Raw genomic sequence first — 8,995 nt, forward strand, 5'->3', positions numbered from 1 at the left:
AAAAGAAGGATTCCTGTTTGCATGCTGTAAGTTTCCTGAATTAACCACTTTGAGAAGAACACTGTGTCGTCGCTCTTTTCTTTGGATCGGAGACGGAAGCGACAAGTGGTGGCCCGTACGGGGACATTCGTTCAGAACTCACCACAGTCAGGGTGGCTAACCCATAAGTTCCCAGGTAAGTGGGATGAGCTAAGCTCTCGGGTTGATACTATAAGGTTCCCTGTTTTGGGAGAAGTTACACCAAGCATAATGGGGAACTCAACCTCCACTCAGACAGTTCACCAGGCCCTCAAGGATTTGTTGAAAGTGAAAGGAATTGGGCTAAGGAAAGACATAGTGGAGAATTTTTTAAAAGCAGTGGACCAAGTTGCTCCATGGTTTCCTGTAACAGGACACCTGACAATGCCCATTTGGGAAAAATTAGGGAAAGACTTGAAGTTTGCCGAGGAGCAGGGGGTTTTCCAAAAAGAGTAATGCCAGTATGGAAATTAGTGCAAAATTGCATAGGAGACGAGGAAAGATGTGGTGCAGAGCTAAAAAAGGGCAACGAGGCAATAAGTCAGATTAGAGAGGAATGCTCCCAAAAATCAGAGACCGAGGGAACGTCTAGTGAGGGAGATATGTCAGGAGAGGATCTGGGGAGCATTGCAGACAGCTTAGAGAAAGTAAAACTGAAGGTAGAGCCCATCAGCTCCGGGGCCGCCTCATCCACCGTACCATCTGGGCAGGGTAGAGGCAAGTAGTCTACACCCAGAAACCTGGAGGGAACTGCGAGCCCAGTGCTTCCCTGTATTTCAGGATGCGCAGGTCAATCACACACATGAGCCACTAGATTAGAAGATCGTCCAAAGACTGGCCGAAGGAGTTCGCGCATACGGTGTTACCGCTGCTTATGTAGTGGCACAGTTAGAATCCTTACATCGCTTTTGTATGACTCCTAGCAATTGGCAGAATCTGGCTCATGCCTGTCTGACATCAGGCCAGTATTTGGACTGGAAGGCATACTTTATTGAGTTTGTCGCCGAGCAGGCTGTGGTCAACACTTGTAACGGGCAGCAAGTTTGGGATCAAGATATGCTGTTAGGACAAGGGAGATTTATGGCAGGGAGCTCCCTTGCTCTGGATACATCCGAAGATATTCCCAGCCAAAACACTTGTTCATTATCCCACCTCAATGGCTCAGTTAGCCTTGCTTGGCATTCAGCAATGTATACAGTACTTTGGCATCCCACGAAAGGATTTGATAGTTCCCTATAATGTAAAGCAGGTGGAAGTGTTGTCAGCCTCAATAGATGATTGGTGTATTTTGAGGTGCAGTTTTCAGGGCAACTTTGATAATCACTTTCCAAAAGATCCAATCCTACAACTGCTTACAGCTCATCCTGTGATTTTTCCTCATATTACTTCAAAAAATCCTTTATCGGATGCTCTGCTTATCTTTACAGATGGCTCCAAGACAGGACAGGGAGCATATTTGGTGGCAGGGTCCTCACCAGTTACCATAGAATTTCCCCCTGCATCACCCCAAGTTATTGAGTTACAAATTGTGATTAAGGTGTTCGAATTATTTCCAGGTCCTTTAAATTTGATTTCTGATAGCCAATATGTTGTTAATATGTTACTCTGTTTGGAAGTGGTGGGCAAAGTTAATTTAAAATCTACCATTGGAGATTTAGTTGTTACCTTACGTGATTTAATTTTAGAGAGATCCTCACCCTTTTTTGTACAACACATTCGTGCTCATACCAGATTGCCTGGACTCCTGGCTGAGGGGAATGATATTGTAGTTAAAGCCTCTAGGGCATGCATGACCTTCTTCATTGCTTCACCTGTTACATTGGCCCGAGATTTTCATTCACATTTTCATGTTAACTCTAAGGCCTTGTCCTCCCGATTTAAAATTTCTCATGCAGAGGTGAGACATATTGTAAAAATGTGCCAAAAATGTACCCTGTTATTGCCTCAGATTGGGGTTGGGGTCAATCCATGTGGGTTGCACCCTCTACACCTATGGCAAATGTATGTTACCCAGTTTCCAGGACTTAGAAAGTTAAAATATCTTCATGTTTCCATCGATACAGCTTCTGGAGTTGTCTTTGCCTCTCTATATACAGGAGAGAAGGCACGTCATGTGATTGCCCTTTGCTTTGAAGCTTGGGGTGCCTGGGAGCAGCCTAAAGAATTGAAAACTGATAATGGGCCGGCCTATACTTCTCCTTCTTTTGTGTCCTTTTGTAAAATGATGGGTGTTCAATTGACTCATGGATTGCCCTACAATCCTCAGTGGCAGGGCATTATTGAACAAGCCCATCGCACCCTAAAGGAATACTTAATTAAACAAAAGGGGGGAATTGCCTCTTCTGGCTCCACCCCTAGGGAAAGATTAGCCATTGCCCTTTTTACCTTGAATTTTTTGAATGAGGACAAACATGGGCGGGTCGCAGCCTAGCATCACAGCAACCCAGATGCTTCTTCAAAAGGCATGGTCATGTGGAAGGACGTCCTAACTGGTACTTGGCAGGGCCCTGATCCAGTGTTGGTTTGGGCAAGAGGGTCTGTTTGTGTGTTTCCCCAGGATCATCGGCAGCCGCTGTGGGTCCCGGAGAGATTGACCAGAGCGGTCGAAGATGAACGGAAGTAGGATACTATGGATGTTCCTAGTGTTGCCAGTGCTTCCTGCGGTAATGGCTGAAGACCTACGCTTGGGGCTTTTATCCCTGTTTTCAAAGCCTCTGCCACTGATGCATTCAGCGCACTTCGCTAAAGCTACCCTTCCTAATCTGGGATGGGGATATAGCACCTATAAATGATTTGATGCGGCTTTAGTTAGAAGGATTGCTATGCTTTCAGTTGATCTCTAATATTTCTCAGAATAATGATTGCATTCAATTGTATAATCAGTCAGCAGCATGGTTTGATATGCCAATTAATATTACTACCAGAGCTAATGCCACATGGATTCAAGGAGTGTGGCCTGCCATGATTTCCAAAGGCAATGCTAGCATACCTTCTCAACCTAGATACTCTATGTCACCTCCATACCATTTGTGAATGTCAGTCGTGCTGCTCAGTTATCCCATATCACAGTATCTTACAGGAAATTGGTCTCAACATTTTGATGGACTAGTTCAGGAATTGAGACAATCCATCGTCCATATCAACTCCACCTGAGTGGACATGTCCTTAGCTGGAGGACTGGCTGATTGGATTGCTGCCGCTGCCTCACAGCTGAAAGAATGGGCTGGACTTGCTGGACTTGCCCTATGCCTGATTCTTACTAGCTTCCTGGCCTTTTGGTGCATGTGCTGTATACAGTTTCGTCAGCACAGAACTCAAGCCTTAATGATACAGGCTTTTGAAGCAGTGGAGATGGCACAGTCTCCTCAAGTGTGGCTTGGCATGCTAGAGAAATAGTCAATGATGGGTAAGACTCCCTGGGCATGTCACACCTAAGACAGGGATCAAACCTAAGCTGTTTGTCTCCCGATGACAGGTAAGGGGCATTGCTATAGGGGGCAACCTAAGACAGGCATTCTCTCTGCCAAAAACATAAAGAAGAGGGAGATGTGGGAAGTGGGTGTGGCAGCAGTCCCAAGATGGTGCCCAGGACTGCAGCTAAGTCTCATGACTAGCACCTGACTTCCTCACACACCTGATACTAGCCATGTCCATTGTGAGAGCTGCGCAGGCATAGCATGATGCAAGATCAGGCCATGTGACATGGACCTATGAACTGAGATTATGCAGACTGGACTGATGAGGTGGAGTTGAGGGAGGATATAAGGGAGTGTGCTTGGGGGCTGGGGAGAGAGAAAAAAGAAAAGAAGGCATCCTGCTTGTATGCTGTAAGATTTCTGAATAAACCACTTTGAGAAGAATGCTGTGTCGTCGCTCTTTTCTGTGGGTCGGACACGGAAGCGACACAATTTCATCCAGATTTTCCAGTTTTGTTGTGTATAGGCTTTTGTAGTAGGACCTGATGATTTTTTTCCCCTTGGTTTCTGTTGTTATGTCTCCCTTTTCATTTCTGATTTTGTTAATTTGGATACTGTCTCTTTGCCCTCTGGTTAGTCTGCCTAAGGTTTTTATCTATATTGTTGATTTTCTCAAAGAACCAGCTCCTGGTTTACTTGATTCTTTGTATAACTCATTCTGTTTCTACTTGGTTGATTTCAGTCTTGAGTTTGATTATTTCCTGCCATCTACTTTTGTTGGGGATATTTGCCTCTTTTTATTCTCGAGTTTTCAGATGTGCTATCAAGCTACTAGTGTGTGTGCTCTCCAGTTTCATTTTAGCGGTACTCAGAGCTATGAGTTTTCCTCTTATCACTGCTTTCATTGTATTCCAAAGGTTTGGATATGCTGTGCCTTCATTTTCATTAAATTTTAAAAAGTTTTTCTTTATTTAGTTCTTCCTTGACCAAGTTACCATTGAATAGACCATTGTTCATCTTCCATGTGTATGTAACCTGTCATTTTTATTGTTATTGAAGACCAGTCTTAGTCCCTGTGATCTCATAGGATGTATGGGATTATTTCAATCTTCTTGTATTTGTTGATGCCTGTTTTGTAGTCGATTATAGGGTCAATTTTGGAGAAGGTACCATGAGGTGCTGAGAAGAAGGTATATTCTTTTGTTTTAGGATGAAATGTTCTATAGACATTTATTAAATCCATTTGGTTCATAACTTTTAGTTTCACTGTGTCTCTGTTTAGTTTCTGTTTCCATGATCTGTCCATTGAAGAGAATAGGGTATTGAACTGTCCACTATTATTGTGTGAGATGATATATGTGTTTGGGCTTTAATAAAGTTTCCTTTTGAATGTGGGTGCTCTTGCATTTGGAAAATAGATATTCAGAATTGAGAATTCATCTTGGTGAATTTTTCTCTTGACAAAGTATGAAGTGTCCTTTTCATTACTTTTGATTGAAAGTCTATTGTATTTGACATTAGAATGGCTACTCAGAAAATATTTTCCGAGTCTTTTACTCTGGGTAAGTGTCCATCCTTGTCACTGAGGTGTGTTTCCTATATGCAGCAAAATGCTGGGATCTGTTTATGTATCTCATCTGTTAGTCTATGTCTTTTCATTGGGTAATTGAGTCCGTTGATCTTGAGAGATAATAGGGACCAATGATGGCTGTTTCCTATTATTTTTGTTGTTAGAGGTGGAATTAGGATTTCGTGACTATATTCTTTTTGAACTGGTTGAAAGAAGACTACTTTCTTGCTTCTTCTAGGGTGCGGTATCCCTCCTTCTGTTAAAGTTTTTCACCTATTATCATTTATAAGGCTGGATTTGTGAAAAGCTATCGTGTAATTTGGTATTGTCATGTAATATCTTGGTTTCTTCCTCTATGATAATTGAGAGTTTTGCTTGTGTTGTCTTAGGGTCTGAATGACATAAGCCCAGTATCTTCTTTGTTGAGAAGTCTGGTATAATTCTAATAGGTCTGTCTGTATATGTTATGACCTTTTTTTCCTTACTGCTTTTAATATTCTTTCTTTGCTTTGTCCATTTTGTGTTTTAAATATTATGTGATGGGAGTAATTTCTTTTCTGGTCCAATATATTTGGAGTTCTATAGGCTTCCTGTATGTTTTTGGACATCTCTTTCTTTTGGTTTGGGAAGTTTTCTTCTATAATTTTGTTGAAGATATTTACTGGCCCTTTAATTTGTGAATCTTCAATCTGTTTTATACTTATTATCCTTAAGTTTTATCTTCTCATTGTGTCCTGGAATTCCTGTATGTTTTGGGGCTAGGAGCTTTTTGTGTTTTACATTATCTTTGATGGTTGTGTCAACATTTTCTATTATATCTTCTGTCACTGAGATTTTCTATCTCTTGTATGCTGTTGTGATGGTTGTGTCTCTGACTCCTGATCTCTTTCTTAGTTTTCCTGTCTCCAGTGTTGTCTCCCTGTGTGATTTCTTTATTATTTCTATTTCCATTTCTAATTCCTTGATGCTTTTGTTCAATTTCTTCACCTGTTTGGTTGTGTTTTCCTATAATTCTTTAAGGAATTTTTGTGTTTCCTCTTTAAGGATTTCTACCTTTTTACCAGTATTCTGTATTTCTTTAAGGGAGTTATTTATGGCCTTCTAAAAGTCCTCTATCGTCAACAAGAGATGTGAGTTTAAATCTGAATGTTGCTTGTGGTGATCTCACCTGTGCTCTCAGATGTTTCAGTACTCTTGGGAAACCAGCTCTCTCCTGGTGGGATCAAGTACTGGGATATCTAGTACTTGCTGTGGTGGGAGAACTGGGTTCTGATGGTGCAATGTGGCTTTGGTTTCTTTTGCTTAATTTATTGCACTTGTCTTTTGCCATTTGGTTATCTCTGGTGTTAGTTGGGTTTGCTGTTTCTAAGAATGGCTTGACCCTCCTGTAAGCCAGTGTGTCTGCATTCCTGAGAGACCAGCTCTCCTGGAGGGATTTGAGTACAGAGAACTGTGGCAAAGGGTCATTTCCATGTATAGCTGGAAACTGGTAGGATCCTGTCCCAGATTGCTTCTTCTCCTGAGGGCTCCAGTTGGGTTCCTCTGAGCAGATGTGGTGATCTCACCTGTGCTCTCATATGTTTCAGCTCTCTCCTGGTGCGATCAAGGTCCAGAGAGCTGTGGCACAGGGTTAGTTTCAGGAGCATTCCATAAATATCACTCTTAGGTGTGATATTTATATGTGATAATATCATGTATTATAATAATTAGTTCTAAGAAGCAGAAGCCAGATGGATACCAGAGATTTCCTGCCTAGCCAACTTTGTCTAATTAGTGAACTCTGTACCTAAATCTGTTTCGAAAAAAAGTTTCTGAAGAATGATCATCTAGACTAAACCCTGGCCTCTGCACATGCTCATATGTATGCATGTGAATCTATGCACATACAGCTTCCCCATGCCCTCAGATAAATCTTATACCTATTGAACAACATTGCATATTCTAGGATATTTAAACAGGATTAAGAAAATGTAGGTATGTGCAAAGAAACAAATAAAATTTAGACACGGCTCCTATTATCTGCATGTAACAGGACAGCTAAATGCAGGGGAAAAAAAACTTACCTCAGGTAAATGTCTGAACTCATGTTAAACCCACAAGAAGCACAGATAATCTTAGCCTCTGAAGGCCAACTACACCAACACAAGCCATGACTCATCTGTTTCTCCTGGAGCATTGGTCCTAGCCTAGAGGTAGAGATTATCAGTTTCCTATACCATGATTCTACATTACAGAGGGTTAGGTAATTGTATAGAAATATATAGCAGTGGGTCATAGGGAATCAGGGGTAACCACTTATTAACGAAGAATTTTTTTCTGTGCAGAGGAAAGTCACAGATGAAGAATGGAACAGAGACTGAAGGAAAGGCCATCCAGAGACTGCCCCACCTGGGGATCCGTCCATCTGAAGAAACCAAACTCCAGCCCAATTGGTGATGCCAAGAAGCACTTGCTGACAGGATCCTGGTATGGCTGTTCCCGGAGAGGTCCATCCAGCCTCTGACTAATGCAGATGCACATACTCATGCAAGCCATCGGACTGAGCCCAGGGACCCCAGTGGATGAGCTAGGGGAAAGACTGAAGGAGCTAAAGGAGATTGCAACCTTATAGGAAGAATAATATCAATTAACTAGACTACCCAGCACTCCCAGAAACTAAACCTCCAAACAGAGAGCATACATTGAGGGATCTATGGCTCCATTTACATATGTAGCAGAGGTTGGCCTTATTTGGCATCAATGGCAGGTGAGTCCCTTGTCCCTGTAGAGGCCTGATGCCTTAGCATAGGGGAATCTAGAGTTGTGAGGCACATGTGAGTGACTGGGTGGAGGAGCACTCTCATAGAGGCAAAGGGGAAGACAGATAATGGGGCTGTGGAATAGAAACCAGGAAGAGGGATATCATTTGAAATGTATATGTATTAAATAATTAATAAAAATAGGGGAAAATCACATACACACACTAAGAAAAAAGAAAGCTAGAGTGTTTTTGCTTCTCTGAATGTGTCCCTCTTTATGTTCTCCATGTTGCCGGAAATGAACTATCACTTTGAATAAAGAAGTTGTATTTAAAGGATATGGGATAAGTGACTACCATGTTCCATTTTTATGCAATGCTTTAGGCCAAGCAGTCTATAAATCAACCTGATTTGATGGTATGTAGTTATACTCTATTAATTTTCTATCACATGGCAACAATTTTGGTTATTAAATATCTTTAGGAGTGAAGATAAAGACTTCCATTAAGAACATGCTACCTTCTACAGTGAAGTATTATGAAATATATTCCTATTATGGCATTATTTGCTATCAGTTTGGATAATCCCTTCCATATATGTACAATATTAATGTAAACTTGCTTTATAATGTTTAGACCATTGTATACCTGAAATATCTAAGATCATGGGGGCTTATCATTAACATTTTTCTACTGACTCCATGATCAGTGATAATAGTTTATAGCTAAAAATCCACCAAAATGACTTGAAAATCATCAAATACCACAACTTAAAAGTCCCAGCCACAGCAGAAATAGTGGCTATTACACTGACAAATTATCCTGTATTCTGTATATTGTTCATTATTTTCTTCATCCACAATATTTTCAAATATCAGTGTGAGTAGTGTCTTATTTTGGCTAGTGGTTTCTTCAACAATGTCATAATGAACAAAAACGTATAAACTTGAAGTTAGAGAACAAGTATTCTCTTTGGGTTTTCAGTGATTTTTTTAAGAGAACTGTGATGGAGAATATCCTTCACTTATTTTGATGGTTCTGACAACAAAAAATACATGTCCCACTATTGAGCTAGTCCTGTGGCCTCCATAAGAAAACAACCTTTTAATAAGTATTCTATGTAAGATTTGAATTTTTAGTTCTGAAATGTAGCCTAAGTCTTGTTAATAATGTGAGGATACAGGTGATTAAAGCTATCAGGAATTCTAATCCAAAAAGAATTAAGTAGAATTTTGAGAACATATTCTGGAAGAA

At 40.9% G+C, this 8,995-nt stretch overlaps 1 pseudogene; it reads left to right on the top strand.

The window, feature by feature from the left end:
- The first annotated feature begins 473 nt into the window (after positions 1–473).
- Positions 474–8,995, top strand: part of Bhmt-ps1 (betaine-homocysteine S-methyltransferase, pseudogene 1) — a 116,826-nt pseudogene continuing 108,304 nt past the window's right edge.

This window comes from Rattus norvegicus, chromosome 5 (assembly GCF_021556685.1).
Source record: "Rattus norvegicus strain SHRSP/BbbUtx chromosome 5, alternate assembly SHRSP_T2T, whole genome shotgun sequence".
Taxonomy (NCBI): domain Eukaryota; kingdom Metazoa; phylum Chordata; class Mammalia; order Rodentia; family Muridae; genus Rattus; species Rattus norvegicus.